The sequence below is a fragment of the Phalacrocorax carbo genome, chromosome 9 (assembly GCF_963921805.1).
Source record: "Phalacrocorax carbo chromosome 9, bPhaCar2.1, whole genome shotgun sequence".
Taxonomy (NCBI): domain Eukaryota; kingdom Metazoa; phylum Chordata; class Aves; order Suliformes; family Phalacrocoracidae; genus Phalacrocorax; species Phalacrocorax carbo.
The window spans coordinates 30,716,048-30,733,887 of record NC_087521.1 but is presented as its reverse complement, the minus strand read 5'-3'; the positions used below and the strand labels follow the sequence as shown (position 1 = coordinate 30,733,887).

At 43.4% G+C, this 17,840-nt stretch overlaps 1 long non-coding RNA gene across 1 annotated transcript; it reads left to right on the top strand.

The window, feature by feature from the left end:
- Positions 1–28: 28 nt before the first annotated feature.
- LOC135314942 (uncharacterized) lies at positions 29–17,044 on the top strand. The gene is made up of 3 exons (XR_010374361.1): positions 29–262; positions 9,056–9,278; positions 15,121–17,044. It is a non-coding gene; the product is annotated as an uncharacterized LOC135314942 (long non-coding RNA).
- The last annotated feature ends 796 nt before the right edge of the window (positions 17,045–17,840 follow it).

Here is a 17,840-nt window from a genome sequence, read left to right as displayed (position 1 = left end):
CCCCCGGGAAACCTCATGGCGTCGCGGATTGGCCGCAGGTCGCTCACTGCCTCCCTCCCCATCCCGCCCCCGCTGGCAAGTCGGGGCTTGGCATGGCGCGAGGCGGTCGGTGGCGTGCCTCGGCCTCGAGCGGGAGGCGCGGAGGCGGCTGAAAGGGGCCGGCGGCCCGCCGTTTCCTCAGCGGCTCCTTCGCGGCGGCCGCAGCCCGGTCACCGGCAGGACGGGTTCCCGGCGGGCTAGCTGCCCTTCCCTCTGACTTAGGGTGAGCTGCTGGCGTCCTCGCCTCAGCCGCCGTGCCCGGCATCGGCGCCTGAGGAGGCCTGCGGTCGTCCTCCTCGGCCTCCTCCTCTGCCGCCGCCCGGGTCGGCCCCAGAAGCCTAAACCTGGTGTTGTAAACAAGTGAGGAGAGCAGGGACTGTGAGAGGTTATAGCTGCGGCGGTCGGGCCGGTTGGGCGATGGCGGCGGTGGTTTACCCGCAGGGATGCAGAGCAGGGGAGGTTTCTGCTGGGCGTGAGGAAGGGGGTTGTGCCTCACCCCATCTCTCTGTAGTCGGGAGGAGGTTTCACACCTCCTCCTAGGTGGGTGTGTATGGCTTAAAGTTCAGCAGGAGCAGAAAATTTGCTCTCAGGTACACTGGAAGTCCACAGTTGCTGGGGTTTCCATCCTGGAAATGCTGTGAGAAATGCAAGCTTTGGTCCCCGGCGCTCTCTGATGCGTCTGCCTATGCAGCTGATGCTGATCTATGGCTTGCTAATACTCCAGTGTATTTATATCTTGCCTTAAAATTAGGAGGTTAAACAAGCAATAAATGTGCTGCTTTGTGCCATCTTGAAAAGAATGAGCAATATGACCTGAATGACTAGTTAGCTTAATAGCTATCCTAACCAAAACAGAAAATTTTAATCACACACAGAATCACAGGTTGGAAGGGACCTCAAGGATCATCTAGTCCAACCTTTCTAGGAAGAGCAGAGTCTAAACAAGATGGCCCAGCACCCTGTCCAGCCGACTCTTGAAGGTGTCCAACGTGGCTGAGTTGGATGTTGGATGGATGTTGATGTGGAATTCAAATAATAAAAGTTGAAGGAATATAATACAAGTCTACACAGTGTTTTAGTAAAAATAGCTATTAATACTGTGCTGAGGAGGTACTTGACTCAGACTTAGTGCTGCATGATGTTCCCATCAACGCTGGGTGCACGCAGTGCCAACAAACCATGCAAATGGAATTTGCTGCTGAATTCCCATAGGAAGTCTGTAGGAGAACTTAGTTGAAAGAGATGCTGTCTAAAGAGGTTCTAGTAATAGGTTCTATGTTGTACTATATCTTTGGCAATGATCTGGAAGCAGATCTAAACCTGCTGCTGCAAAAATTCAGCTCCAGGATTAATGGTGTCATAAATAATGATGAGGCCGGGGCACTGATCAGAATGGCTGGCAGAAGCAGCCCATTCAAACTTAGTGAATTTTAACCCAACCAGCCATAAAGTTGTCTATCTTAAGAACCAAGTGTGGAGGCTGTAACTGGAGACTAGAAGACTATGGCCTGGGTAGGTAATGACTTTGAGAAGGATTTAAGGGCCAGAGTAAGTAAGCAATCAGATAAGGGCTCTCCTGTATGCTGCTATGGCAGAAAAGGATTAATCAATGTATAAACAGAGGAAGAAAAAAATGTTTATTTTACCTCTCTCATTTGGCCTCAACAATGCCACCCGCAGGACAGTGCATACAGTTCTGGTTTTCAGATTTTAAGAAGCATGTTGGAAAATAAGAGAGAGCAAAAGAGTGAAGCAAAAGGTTCTGATTGTTGGACAAAATGCATTTAAGAGCTCAGGCTGTTAAAAGTTATCTGAGAGAGGACTGAGAGGTGAGCTGATTGTAGTGTATAGGAATATTCCTGGGGGAAAATACAGGATATTAAAGGGCTCTTTAATCTATTGAAGAAAGGCATAATAAGAAGTAATGGCCAGAGGCAAAAGCCAGACAAATTCAAATAGGAAATATGACACACATTTTTACATGGTTAACCACCAGAACACATTCCCAAGAGAAGCTGAGTATTTTCCATCGTTTTATGTCTTCTGTTGAAGATTAGATGTATTTCTGAAAATTATTCTTTAGCTGAGCAGAAGTTAGGCTTTATTTTACTGGATGAATGCGGATTGAAATCTGATGGTCCATGGTACACACAGTGTCAGGTTAATCTCATGGGACCATCAGGGTTTAAATTTTAAATGACAGAAGCAGACATTTTGTTAATAACCATAAGTTTTAGAATAATTTTTTTTGCCTTGAAATACATATGCACCATAAAAAAAGCTGATCTGAATTAAGCTTTTGGCTGCAGAAGATACTTACTTAAACAATGTCTAAAGTTTTGGCCTTCTGCTTCCTAAATTTACACTCTTGGGATTACTTGGAAAAATTTCTCTGTGTTTTCATTTAAATTTCTGACAGAATACTTCCTTACAAGAAAATTCATTTGGCGCATTCTGATTCTCTTGGCCTTGAGGCAGTTTTACATAATTGATGTTCACGTTGTGAAATATTTCTTGTAGGATTATTATCCACAGTGCTCAGGTAACAATGCACCAAATGAATCCTGATAGATTTCCTATATTGTACATTATAAATATTTTTATGTTGGATATGTTTGCATGGTACAGTCTTAACCTCACCTGAAGCATTATCATAATATAAACAATTATCAATGGAGGAGCCGCTACTGCTGAAAGAGGGGTGAGTGAAATGTAAGTAAGATTTCAGATCAGCAGCTTGGCAGAGAAACATGAAAAATCTGTGAAATGGTACATGATCCATTTCTCTGTCTTAAGAATGGAAGGTGTGCTATCATTTCTCTGCCTTCAGAGAAATGCCTTTTGCTAATCCTGCAAGATACATGTGCTGCCTAATTTACCTGCTTCCCTGGCTCTTGAGCAGAAAATGCAAAGACAGGAGCTGAAAAACAAGCTGCTGCCTTCTTTTGTGCGTTTTCCCAGAGTCAAGCCACAAACAACCTCCCCTTAAACACAGAACAAACTGAAATCTGTTAATTAACTTGATGGATTCTGGAATGAGATCTGAATAACTGTACAGGGGGAAAAAAATCACAGTGATTACAAAGGATAAAGTGAGGCTTGTCTTTATGGTATGTGCTTGGTAACTTAAAAAAGCAGAAAGTATTTGTGTCTGTGGTTGAAACTTGTTTACTTTGGCTTTGAACTGTTAGAGTGAAAGTTGCATGACGTTAATACTGAAGAAGCTTTTAAATTACCTTTCTGCATTTCAAGTAAGTAACGATTGCAGTGGGCACTGCAAGAGGAGTCAGGAGCGCACTCTGTAACTGAACTTTTCCAGAAAATGTGTTTCTTTGTACTACCTGCAATAGATGGCCCCAAAGCTGTTCTGAATGCATTTCAGCGTCCCACACAAGTGCCCTCTGAGCACGACACCTGTAACACACGCATTTTCAGGCATGCCCAGTACCCAGATTTGCGGCCACGTTCCCACAGGCTGTATTTGACAAGATAGCTGTGGAAGTCGATGGCAAATGAGGTGCAGAATACATCGTGCTTAGACCTGCTGCTGTGACCACCCTGCCCAAGTGACAGGAGCAGAACCTTTTTTTGAAGCAGAACATCTTGCTTGGCATCCATTTGGATAACCAGTGGTTACTGAGTGTGTATAAGGTATTGGTTCTGCCTTGTAAAGCTTTAAACAATTGGAGACCAGTTTATCTGAGTCATCGGCAGCCAGTTGTTTTTTTTTCCTAATACAGCTGAAGGAGCAGGTGGCAGGACATTCTTCAGGATTATGGGACTTGTTCTCTGTCATCATCTGAAATAGCTTGAATCTGGTCATCTTTTTGTACAAAAGACATCTGTTTGATAGCATTTTGTGAAGAGAATTAAAATTAACTCCCAGCATGATGAAGGATAGAAAGCAGTATCTGTAGAGGTCTGAATGGCTAGTTTCCTGTTGAAATAATAATTCTAATGCTGCTACAGTTTTGCATTTGTAACATCATTAATGATGTTCAAGTACCTAAAATCAGAGGAAAGCTTCATTTTAGATAATTTTGAATGCAAATTAATAAAATGTGCTAATCATACCAGATTATTTTTTTTTTAAGAAATTTGTGAGTTGAGTACCCAGATTTGAGAAGGCAAGAGTGTATTTATCATAAGATTTAGTCTTGAAAAATACATGGGAGAATCACAGAACAGTAGGGGTTGGAAGGGACCTCTCGAGATCACCTTGTCCAACCCCCTGCTTGAGCAGGCACACCCAGAGCAGGGGCACAGGACTGCATCCAGGTGGGTTTTGAATGTCTCCAGGGAAGGGACTCCACAGCCTCCCTGGGCAGCCTGTGCCCCTGCTCTGGCACCCGCACAGGGAAGGGGTTTTTTCTCATGTTGAGGTGGAACTTCCTGTGTTCCAACTTGTGCCCATGGGCCCTTGGCCTGTCGTTGGGCACTAATGAAAAGAGCCTAGTCCCATCATCCTGACACCCACCCTTTAGATATTTATAGGTATTGATGAGATCCCCCCTCAGTCTTCCCTTCTCCAGGCTGAACAAACCCAAGTCTCTCAGCCTTTCCTCATAAGGGAGGTGCTCCAGCCCCCTGATCATCTTGGTAACTCTCCGCTGGACTTGCTCAAGCAGTTCCACATCCTTCTTAAACCAGGGGGCCCAGAACTGGACATGGTACTCCAGAAGTGGTCTCACTAGGGTGGAGCAGAGGGGGAGGATAACCTCCCTTGCCCTGCTGGCCACTCTCCTTTTAATGCACCCCAGGATACCATTGGCCTTCTTGGCCACAAGGGCACATCACTGGCTCATGGTCACCTTCCTGTCCACCAGCACTCCCGGGTCCTTCTCAACAGAGCCGCTTTCCAGTAGTTCACCCCCCCCAGCCTGTACTGGTGCGTGGGGTTGTTCCTCCCCAAGTGCAGGACCTTGCACTTGCTCGTGTTGAATTTCATGAGGTTCCCCTCAGCCCAGCTCTCCAGCCTGTCCAGGTCTCGCTGGATGGCAGCACAGCCTCCTGGTGTATCAGCCACTCCTCCCAGCTTGGTATCATCAGCGAACTTGCTGAGGTTACACTCCATCCCATCATCCAGGTCATTGATGACTATATTAAACAGGACTGGACCCAGCACAGACCCCTGGGGAACACCACTAGTGACAGGCCTCCAGCCAGACTCTGCTCCATTGATCACAAAAATAAGGAAATGTATTTTATTTCCAATTAATACATATTACTGTAAGAAAAAACAAAAAACAAACAAACAAAAACCAGAGAGTGCTTTAATTTGTTCTTGAGTATGAGCTATTGCAATAGCTCAGTGATGGAGCACTGGGCAAGTGATTCCCATTACATCAGTTGTGTAAGAGAACTACCACCCTTGGAAAGCAGATACTGAAGGGTTTTCAGCTTGCTTATGCTGTATACTTGGTCATTGCTGAGTTCTGCACAGTATTTTCTTAGTAAGCAATTTAAGGTATTAAAATATAGCTTCTCTTTTACAAGTTACCGCTCATGAAGTCCAGTGATAGCTTTTTCAATAGAACTTAAGAGTTTAGCTATCTTTAGTCAAAATCTATTTAATGAACCACTGCAGCACTTCTCTTAGATAAGGTCTAACAACTATGTTATTCTCCATGGGTAAAAAAAAGTTCAGTAGTTTGGAAAGAATAAAGCTTGGTCCGTGTCTCTTTTTGTTGATATTCTGATTGCTATGCTAAAAACTTTACCAACTGCAATAGAATAATGAGTTCAGTGACTTGCTGTAACCACCAATATCAGTTTAGCCTGGTTATGCATTTATTTCTGCAGGATAATGCTTGAAGTTCCATATGTAAGACTGCCTTTTTATTTTTTGTTCAGTTTTACAACACTTTCCTTATATTATTTACTTTTGTAAATTTGTTAAATTCTTTAGGCAGGTATCCTTGTTCACACACTGTTAAATTGCTGTGGCATTTGGATACAGTAGGGGAAGGTCACTGGGTACCTCAGAAATCTGATCCATTGGCAGGCCAGATAAACTGAAACATGAAGGCCCAAATACATTAACTTAGCAACAGCACCATCAGCAACAAAGCAGAAAGTACAGGCTTTGTTTAAGCGGCAGATTTTTTGCTTCAGCGTTACAGGCCTGTATTTTCCAGGGAATGGAATCAGGTGGCTTTGGTGTGTCCCTATTTTAGCACAGGGTGGCACAGCAGCACATGTTCTCATGTCACAAGACGTACTTCTTATTATACCGCTGCCTCATTGAGATGAGGGCTAAGTACGCCCATCGTTACTGAACCTGCCCAGCTGCTTGGGTGGTTTTTTCTTTTTTTCTCCACATGGCACATAATCTTGGAAAGGTACAGAATTTTAGTGACTAGGGAACTGTATGCAGATGCAAGGTGTACAATGTTGTGATTTGTTATAACAAACAAGAATTAAAAAGTTGAAAATAGGTAAGAAAAGAGACTGCGGTGATAGGGTCTCCTGTGTCGAGTCATTGTAGGAATGCAGTTGTTAGAGTCTTTTAATTCTTCTGTGAACTTATACCCATGTGTTTAACCATGTCACATGCCATTTCAAACATCATTCTGTGAAGGTGACATTATTTAAGGAGTGTTTCTATCATGTTAAAAATTAGATTATTCTGGTTTTCATGTTATCTTTAAATTATTATATGTCCTCAGTTAGAGCATGAGAGTATCTTACAATCATTAATTGGCAACTCCTCAGAACAGCTCTATGAGGGAGTGGAATGCGTAAGTTCCACCCCCTTCATTTTTCAACTGGGAAGGAGACACAGATTTGGTAACAGTTTCATTACACCTCCATTTCTTCTATTTTCCCACATTCCTGTAATTTTAAGTTTGTAACCTGCTGTCTGTATGGTGAGAAAATTGAGATTTTTTTTTTCTTCCCCTGTGGTGTCTCAAAGAGACTAGCAAATCCTAAAGCAATAACAAACCCTTTGTCTTTTTGCGTCTTCGTCCCAGGTTTTTGAATTGAAAACAGTTAAATTTGCAAAGGCAGAGGAGAGGTTGGTTGCTTTGTGGGTGGGTGGGGTTTGCTCTTTTTTTCAGAAACAAGAAATCCAAAAAAGAGGAGGCGGGTTAGATTCCTGCTTTTTCATAATACCTAGTTGTGGGTGTGAAACTCTCGTCTCTGGAAGGTGTTTCTTCACTCTGGCTACCAGGGATTAAATTTTAGAACTGCCTGTTTTTAGAAAGGCTGACACTGCCTTCATTCCCATCCTCTCTTTTATTATCCACACCGTTTGCCTATGGGAAAGGCAAAGTACTAACCTGGTGCATGCACCTGTTTGGGTACCATCACTGCATTATTGTGTAGCTATATTTTATTTCTAGCGAGATAGCAGAGGAGGGATAGAATTAAAAAAACCCAAAACTTGTGCATAGCTCTTCATCAGCCTAGGGCTCAGAATTAGAGGGTTCCTGCTTCCACACATCATCTGAACTTTTATGGTTATACAGTACTTGCAGCCTTTTTATCACTGTAATTTCTGCAGATCCCTTAAAGGTATTTGTCCTTTAAGAAAGGAATCAGTTCTTTTATGCTGACTTGCATCAACTGCAATTATTGCATATTGGATCGAATTTTTTGTGCAAGAGTGGGAGCTACATCGGTGTCTGCAAGCTGACAGTGCTGCAGGGGCAAGCAACTGCTGAGAACTCTTGGCAGCTGGAAGCTTCTTGTTGAAGCATGCCGAGAGCAGCAGGGATCCCAGCTCCCATTTCCCCAGCTGCAGAAGCCACTCGCTGATGGGCCAGTTCAGAGAAATATCCCCAGTCTGCGCATGAAAACAAGCCTCTCCATAGGGCATTGCAGAGTTAGGGGTGGCCAGGACTCCTGTCAGGGACAAGGTGATCATGTCCTAGGAGTTACAGCTTCACAGAAAAAAAAGAAAAAACATGCCTTTTCAAGAGGCTAGACCCATTCTGATTACTCAAACTAATTAAAGGAATGCACCTACACTACACTAATGGGAAAGTAATGATGGGAATCAACCTGAATGGCAGGAGCAGAGTTTACCACATGGCATTCTAGGACATGAAAGGGAGGAGAAAGGTAGCATGTTCATTCCTACCATCAGGCTCAAAAGTTCACGTGCAGGAAACTGGGCAAGGCATGTACCTGCCAAATAAATCACTAGGAAAGAGCAATCTGATATGTTAAGAGAATCAGGATGTGAAGCATAAGATATACAGCAGACGGGAATTTGCCTTAGCACGCACAGATACATGCTTTGATCAGTTCTGGGCTTTTTTCTTGGAAAATCCCAAATTGCCAAGATTATGAAATGGAACTGATTCACTTTCAAGGGTGTGTCAGGTTACGCATCATTAGAGTAGGAGCTTCCCTAGGGTTCTTTCTGACATTTGTTCATTTTCCATTCAGAGCTGGAAAAGAAGCCACAATTTGGGGGAATGTGTTCATAATTCATTCTAATTATGAATTCTCTTGGGCCTCAGGAGCTCTATTTGTAACCATAGCTGTTATTACAAATGAGGTCATCCATATAAGAACAAAGATCTGATCTGCAGCCAGTAAAAAATATGTGTGTGAGCATGTTAAGCACTGCAGTATTTTAATTTTGACTGCTAACCTTCAAAAATCTAGAGGCCAAAATTAAGCCCTTATGCTTCCTCTGCAATTCGGTGGAAAAGGCAGATACCTTGACAGACCAGGAAGTCTACAAGCTGATGAGAGAGCTGTTTCGAGTTAGCTGATAACAAACCAAATGCGAGGATGGCTCTGAAACTCTATCCCACACCTCAGGCAGGACTAAAAGTGAGATGCCTTGAATTATATGCGATACAGGATCTACTGATGGTAGTCAGTTACGAGTATTTTTATAAATAATTGGTAGATCTCAGTTTTTTACAGGATAGGATGCCCGCTTTGGATGTAAATGCCTAGTGGTCAGAGCTCTTGCCTGGTAAGGACTTTTCTAAGCCCTTTTTAAAATGTGATCATCAATATTAATTAATTCTCACTGTGGTCCTTTTTGTTGCAGATGAATTGAGAACATCCACAACATCACCAAAAGCCTTCTCCTGAAGGCTCTTCATGAGAATTTTCTGCTGAAAATGCCAGTGAGCCACCTCCCTCAGTCTTCCATCTTCTGGATGTTATGTGCTCCCAGTCTTGGGGAGGGTCTCAGGGAAAGGCCAGGTGTGCTCAACACACATGATGATACTCAGAACAACTTGCTTGCCTTATGCTGCACCCTTTCCCAGGTAATGCAACCCGTGCATCCCAAGGCAATTCAGAACCTGTATGACAAGTATTTTGAATGTAACCAGTAGTTCTGCAGGCTCTCACTCTCAGGGTAGCATGAACATTGCTGCTTTTCTTAATTACGCGGAAAGTGCTCAGAATTATGTGGGTGTCTGTGATATTTCCTCAAATGTAAATTAACCCTTAAAATATCATTATGAGGTAAATAATTACATTTTTTGGCGTGGGTGAGTTAAAATGCATGAGGTTATATGACTTACTCTCAGACATCCAAGTCCTTAAATAAGTACATTGTCACGATGGATAGGTTCTACAATACTTACTTTGAGCACCAGACGTGGTACTAAAGTGGATTCATTTGGCCAAGTTCAAGAAAGCTACCTATAAATCTCCTGCTGTGGCAGCTGCCTGACTCTAGAGGTATGTAAAAATTCCTACTGCCTACTCATTTGTCCTGGCAGTTGCCCAGGTCACTAAACTGCAGTGCCCATGACCACACAGGCAGCAGTGACAGGTAGGGCCAGGTTCTCAGCTGAATCCTGCCATGGTTCAGGAACACAGCAAAGATGTGATCAGATACCACCTGAATCCCTGGAGAAGCCCACTCTGCTACATATGCTCGGAGCCTCATAGTGGTGAGTTCAGCACTGTTCACAGAGAAACCACAGGCTTCTGTGAAAAAGATGAGAGAGGAAAAGCACTAGAGCTTATCCTTCCCATGACAGCTTAATAAACGTAGTTAGCTGGGGAGTGGGAAATCTAAATTCAGTTTCACCCTGGCCTGATCAGATGCAACCCACTCATGACTCAGAAGACTTAGATTATTAGGTTATGGCATAATGCAGGGCATTGCATCTTCCATCTCTCCTCCTGAATTTAGACTGTTGGCTGTAAAACACAGAGGAGCTAGAAAGAGATCTAGCAAGACAGTGCATGACTTGCAGTTTGGTGATTGGGATATAGGAGATCAGTATTTGATGGAACTTAGCTGCTTTGGCTGAAAAGCAGAGGCACTTTGTTAGGTGATCTGAATCAACAGGTATTGGCAGTTGCAACACTTGTATTGGAGGCCCCCCAAATCCTGCCCTTGGAGTTCAGTGAGATTAGTCAATGCAACAAAAGCTAAGCAGCTGTAGATTTGGACTCAGGATATATAAATGGTAGAAGTTGGCCAAGAACAAAAAACTGCTGATTCACAGAGCTGTGGTGCAACCATGCTTAAAGCATAACTTTAGGACGCAGGAACTCTCTGTTTGCCTGTACTTCTAATACTACCCTTGTGATCTGCTGTGGCTGCTGAAATGCAAGCAATAAAATATGATGTATAGTAAGGGAAGCATTTTTTTGAAGAAGTTATTAATTTTGGCAGTACTGGGAGACTGCATATCTTTTTGATCACTGTATTTTAGCAAGAAAATTTGTTTATAACCAAACATGACTGGAGGAACTTGCAGTATAGGTTCAGCAGTTAAGAGCCTGAGTGTTCTAAGGATTGTCGCACCTTTATTGTGCTAGAAACTACATACTGCTGATGAAGGGGCTTTCAAAACCAGCTCAGCCAGACAACAAAGGAAGACAAAACACTATTCATGAAGGGGTTGGAGTTGTCACACTCACCTCATCTGAAATTTTGCAGTTTTTCTAGCTGATCAGATGGTTTTCTCCTTATTTCTTGTACTCTGAAAATGCTCACTTCCTGTAATGTGGTTTTGCCGTATGACTGTCCTGCTGCCATCTCTGTATATCTAGATATAGAGGTATACTTATGCGTGTACAACTTTTTTAATATGCCGTGTTATCATTAGCTCTGTCTGCTTTCTCCCCTGCATTTGTTTGGTGGATCCTTAACCCATGTGTGCAGTCAGGGGAGCTCTTAAAACTCTCTTTGATTTTGTGTACATAGTATGTCTGGCAGCGCTTCTGCAGCCGCAAACTGTACAACTGCTTCTGCCCTACTCTTTAATCCTGCCGGCACTGGTGGAGCGCTCACACTTCTGGTCATGTGGTAGTACCAGGGCCATATTACTGTATTTCACCATATTTTTATCACCCTTTAAGTGCCATCTGAAAAAAAGCACTGGCAGAGTCCTGACAATGCAGTAACAAAGGCAAAATATAATTTGTTCTGTAAAAAAAAAAATGCAGACAGAATCACTTCCTTAGCAGAGTTGTTTCTTTGTGGGATATGGCTTGTAAGTCCTACCTAGGACAGGACCATTCCTCATATTCTCTAGTGAACTTGGACTTCATTAAGAAACTGGAGACACAAAGTCAGAGTGACGCAGTTGCTTGAGGACATATCATATGTCCTTGGATGAGTATGAAAATAATTATCAAATATTGTTGCCACAACCAAATCATAAACAGAGCCTAACTGAAGTATAAAAGCATCGTAGATAGAATCGCAGGTCTCTGCATATTATCCAGCATGTAAACAGAGCTCACCCTTCTGTCCTAGAGAAATTTCCAGCCTCTGAGTCCACCAGATTTGGTGTTCATGCTAGTAGCAGCTTGCTCTGTGTTGTGTCCAAAGAATAATGGAGAGAACAAGACAAACACAGTATAGCAATTAATAACAGCCCTATTTCAGGTGCACATTTAATCAGAACACTTTCTTAGCTCAATAAAATCACTGCCCTCCAACAAAACCCTCACTAAAATGAGACCAGGACTTCTGTACCCAGAAAGAAATGGCATCTAGATGCTGCAAGAGACTGTTTATCATGCTGCTATTGCATATTGCGTTCAGTGAAATCCTGGCAAATAGTGCTTCACCCAAGTGGTGGATCCTATTGTTTAACTAAATGACATTCACCAGCAAGGTTTTTAAGTTACAGTTTTTTCTGTAACTTAACAAGCTAGTTTGATTTTTTTAAACAAGTGCTTGGAAAAGCCACATGTCAGGCTCTCTTAATACAAGCTCAGTGTCTGTTGGAAACGCAGTCTTGCAGCACCCGATCATGCTGAGCAGACCAGCCCCGGTGAGGGCAGCTGGGATCCGCTGCAGCCCAAGGATGGCTGAGCAAATCCACAGCAAAGAAGTAGGGCCACACTCAAGCCAGGAAGGCAGGTCAAGGAGGCAGGGTAGGATCAGGCACAAGGCCAGGCATAGCGCAGCCTGGAGGAGACTTCTTGCAGCTCTTTTCCCTGCAGTCTTGTCCCAGGTTACAGAGCTGGTCCTGAGCACAGGCACCAAAGTCTCAGAGCAGGGGAAAGAGGTTGCAGAGTGCGTTGGTGCACAGAAGACCCTGACACCGTGAAAGCAAAAATGCATTTGCGTTTATTAGGGCATGCAAAATAGTTGCAAGAAAACCTGAAACCAGCGTAAATCACAAATCTGAAATTGAGATCAGATTCTGTCTAAGACTATCTAAGTTTTATGAACTGAATCACTGAACCTAGCCATGTGTTCAACAAATCTGGCTTGATTTATATGTTTTGGCTTAAATGGTTTAAAAATTGAAGTTTAAAAAGTTTGAATAAATAGTCATTTATAGCCTTGTGGTTTCAGCTGCTTGTATGGCCACATACAGTTTCTCATATAAGTATTCTTTTCAAGCAGAGGTGGAGGAAGCCTGTATGCATGAACCTGGGCAGCACATAAGAAAACCTCAGAAAATGTCACCTTTTACTTTAAGGGTTATTTCTTACAAGGCAGTCTGCACAGGTTTTCAGTATGAAGTGATCTCCGAATGAAAGCAGCCACACTATGCTCCCGGATGTGTAGTTAGAAAAAAATACCACTTTGTAATACCTCACTATGAAACGTTTGATTTCTGGTGAAGTTGCTGCCCAGTGCTGTGATTCTGCAAGGACGTTACGCATTATGCTCACACATCCCTTTGGAGTCACGGGGGTTGCGCTCAGTGCTGAAAGTTGAACATGTCTGAATCTTGGTAAGGTCATAAAATGTTTGAAATTAGTTTTGAGAAGCCTGTGAGACTACTGCTAATAGAATTAGGATGCAGCTTCCTTTCTTTGTGTTGAAGTACTCTCTGTAAAGACAATAAATAGATTGAAGTGTAAAGAAATTATTTAGGTCAAGGTTGATAGTTGCCTAATGGGCCTCGAGGGCTCTCTTAACTCCAAATAAAGTCAAGGGGAGCCAGAAGTCTTTAACACCTCTGCAAGCCATTATTGTGTTAGCAGGCATAAACCTTATAAAGTCCTTTCTCCTCCCTGTGCTTCTTTACCAATAACAGGGAAATAAGGACGATGATTTCCTTTGTAGATCAACTGATGAAAAGTGCCAGAAAAGCTATTATCTATGAGTACCTGCATTCGTGAATAATTTCTATGTAGCCTTTCAAATGCAGGAACCTTGGCACCAATGTTGAAAAATATTATTACATTGAATCCACTGGTGTTTCCTCACCGTGAACAATTAAGGGAAGGTTTCAAGAGGACTATCTAACAGAAATACCAACCCTATGGAAAGCATATAAAATCTTCCCATGACCAAGAGCCACAGCCTCTGTAGTGGGTATCTCCCAGGGTGGGAGGAAGGCAGGTACCTCGTGGGCAGGAGGTGGCCCAGCCCTGGCGGCTGGACAAGGCTGGGAGAGGTGTCCAGCTGCCTCCCACAGCGGCCCCAGGCTGTCACTTTGATATCCCCATCTGGTCGATGCCTCCTCTGCCAGAGCTTGCCCTGACTGACAGCCATCGTGCCAAAATCCCTTTGCACACCCAGGCCTGCAGTAGGTCAGGGGACAACCCTGGCATGGAGACCGCACCTCACGTTGCTCATGTGCCGTAGCTCTCTGGTTCGGCTTGTGGGCACGGTGAGTTAAAAGTAGATGACAGAAATTCATAGAGGGAAATGTTTAAAAACCGTGCAGGGCTGGGACCAGAGTTTGCTTCCACAAGGACTCTTCAGTTGCGTGAATAAAGCTCTACGAGGTGGATGGGGGAAAAGAGACCGTTTCACCTGAAAAAAAGTTCTGTATAGAGAGCAGAGCTGACTGAGGAGTACAAAGTTTGATTTTAAAAAAAAAATCACAGGACAAAATCTATGGACTGTGGGCACAAGGGGGGAGGCTGCAAAATGTTTAGCAAAAAGAAGCCAGGGAAAAGTCATGGAACGGTTTTTTAATTACTTTGTCTGGGAAAAGATTATATAGGGATTAAAGGAAGCACATGTTTGCAGAGATAATACAGCTTGAGGGACAGCCAAGAGATGAGAGGTTGTCCTGAGCTTTGCCAGTTATCCACTACCTTTCAGCTGGTGAAGCCACATGCTGCAGCACTCACTAGGAGTGAAATACTGGGAGGGCTTTACATTCATGTCGTGCAGGTGCTTTAAACTGTGCCGGGCCAAAGCAAAGGCACAGATTATGGTGAAAGAACTCAAGCATGACAAATCAAAATTGTTTCATTTTTTTGGTTAGGATTATTGTAACTTAAAGATGAGCCTAGACATGCACCTGCATAGCTTACTGCAGGCAGGGCTGTGTACGTTGGCGTGGCAAGCACCAAGATACCGCAGACGGCTCTTGCCTGTGCTCTTTGCCCACCAAAAGCTGTGTGTGCCTGCATGGTGCATGTAGCACCAAGCCCCAGTGAAAAAGCCACCTGGGAGCAGAGTATATTGACTTTGAATCAACACCAGGCTAATGTGATAACATGGCTTTTAGTTGGCTGCTAAGGCAGAGCTCACTTGGGTCTGAGGGGATTATACCATGGATGATTACACTATATAAAGGCTGTTTGACAGGTACTTGTAGAATGAAAGAACCATCACATATTCCTGATTGCTTTCTTTATTCAGCTATATTACTACCCTGTTCTACTGAATGTCAGTTTGCTCCAATATATTTAACTATTATCCTCCTCTTCCCTCAGAAACCTGCTCTCAGTCCAGGGCCTCTGGGAAAGCTGTGTACTGGAAACCAGTTGGGGTAAAAACCTGGCTGCTACAATCAGGGCAGAGGCTTGGATTGAAATGGTGCAAATCGGCACATGGTGACCATGAGTGAGTAGCGCTGCATCAATGCAGAGCAGCTCTGAGTGGGTTTTCTCAGCCTTTTGCCAGCCTGGGTCCATCTTCGCTGGTTATGTGAACGTGGGAACCAGCTTTTACACAGGTACTCAAGCCCAAACGGCTCTGCTGATCTCTAGAGCAGGAGATTTCTCCAGCCTTTTCATCAGCAGCTGGCTTTCCTCTTTGAAATCGTACCTGATGCGTGTAGGACCTTTCCTCTTTGAAATCTTACCTGATGTGTGTAGGACTGGTTGCAGGATTAGCCCCTGCAAATGTGCATGTGAGTCCCGTGTGTGTCACTGTGTTCTGCCTGAAAGAGCTGTTGATGCAGCTTTTCATACCACTGAAGGGTACTTGTCAGGAGAGAACTCCGTGGTTTCACTCCAGTGAATATATGTCCATTTTCGTAATAGAAAACAAGAGTTGAATATGTGAAAGGGAAAAAATGTCTGAAATGAATGAAAAATTAAAGTCCTGAGCTCGTCTGCCAGACTTTTAATATCTCTCAGTCCGTCTCTGCCCAACACAGCTGTGTTGTGCTTTTAGTAAAATACTTGCTACTCAAATGGCCAAACTTAAACTATGAGGTGGGGGTGTTCTGTTTTGTTTTGTTTTGTTTTTTAACACAGCTGTGGATTTGTGACCCTCATCCTTCCCCACATGCTGTTCTGTACTCCAGTCAATAAGCCCCTTGGGGCTTTTCTTTTTGGAGAGAATTTGAGACATTGAGTACTACTTGAAAAAGATCCTATCACTAGCCAGATATTTGCGGTGTTTAAGTGTGAGTAAAGATCTGTAGTTTAAAAGTTTAAGTTACAAACTGGAGTAAAATATCTGAAAAGGCAAACCTGGATCTACTCTTCTGAGAACACGGTGAGACGATGCATTTCATTAAATAGCACACATCCCGTTTCTGTGTTACGCATTGGTTTATTCTGATGAACTACAAAAGTGTCTACCATAAAATTAGACACAGGCACTACTTTGCAAAGTGCCATAGCTGTACAGAAATATATATGAGCATATACTCAAAATCTAGAAGTAAGCTAAGCTAGCTGTAACTAACTTGAAACAAAACATTGGAAGGACAGACAAGGGATCGGTAAAGATTTCACTGTAAATATATGGGGATTTAAGGGTTCGTCTGCTGAATGATCTCTTAGCTTCCTTCTCTCTTTTCCACCAGTTTGATGGTTGCACTTACGAACAGATTCGTTGTACTTGTAGTGACTTTGAAGAAAGAGATACAAACTACTGGGTGGAAAAAGCCACCTACTGGTACAGAGAAATGGTGCCAAGCAGGATCAGGTACCTCTGAATTCCAAGGAGATTTGCTTTCATATTGGGCCACCATGCTGTGGCGTGCTATAAAGGCTATTTGGTATTACTCATGGGAGTCTGGAATGTGTATTACACACAAGCAGGAAACCCACAAATGTAGTAAAGACATTTTCTGAAGGACAGCACCACGAAACTTTATGTTGGATCATTGCCTGTTTTATATATATCCTATGTAAACAATAAAATCTCATTTAAAGCTGTTTTGGAGAATTAAAAGAGCATGAATGAGTTTGCCACCATTTTCTTTTCACCTGTCCAAATAAATGCAAGAGTTGCTGTAAGTCCAGCAGTGCAGAGCCCAGAAAGAGAAGAAAGCCCATAAAGCATCTGTGCTATTTATTTTGAATAATCTTCATTATGTCATGGCTTTAAAGCACAACAACTTAATGCCTTCTCAGAGCTGAGGAAGAGCACTGGTTCAGAGCTGTAGCTCCACTCAGGATCCCACTGGTTACTTTTTTGAGAATAATTTCTACATCTGTTGGAAACAATTGGGAAAGCCATCCAATTTGGGAAAAACAAAAATTCACCCCGTTAGCAAAAGGCTGCGGGGTGAGGTGGGCCAGGACAGCGCATGATCGACACCTGAAAGTCTGCCTCTTGAGGAAGGCTGAGAGGCGCTGGTGAATGATTACAACAGCTTTGTTGCTTCAGGACCCTTCACCTCAGCACAAGCAGCAGAGAGTTATCACAAGAATGAAAGCATATCTCCTTTCGGCATATCAATGATTAAACCCAAGGCTTTGTGAAAAGAAATAGAGTAGGTGGCGTGTTCTTATCTAAATAGTTGAAATGTGAAGTAACAACCCGCATGCTGGAGGCTTGCTTTTCACAACATCAAGGTCTCTGCAGCTTTGTGCTCAAACCATCGTGTTGTCTCCTTTGCAGATTCATCGATGAGCACACAGATCGGGAATTTTTGCAAACACAGAGGGATTAGCTCGTACACGTATGCGGGTACCCGCATTGCACAGCCAGACCTTGCAGGATTCTTCAGCCTGTGCTGGTTATTGAGTGGGGGCAGAGGGAGGGAGAAGGGGACACCATGCCAAGCTCCAGCTGGGTTATATATCTACTAGAAACGGTGGGATTGTGCAGGCAGACATGCCTTTCTGCAGACTGCCTGCGACCCTGCATCCAGCTCTGAGGATGAAGCAGTCCTAATCACTGCCTGTCTCTACTGTAAGGGGTCACAGCGCAGGAAAGGAGGACTGGGAATGCCTGAAGCTGCGTACGGGAC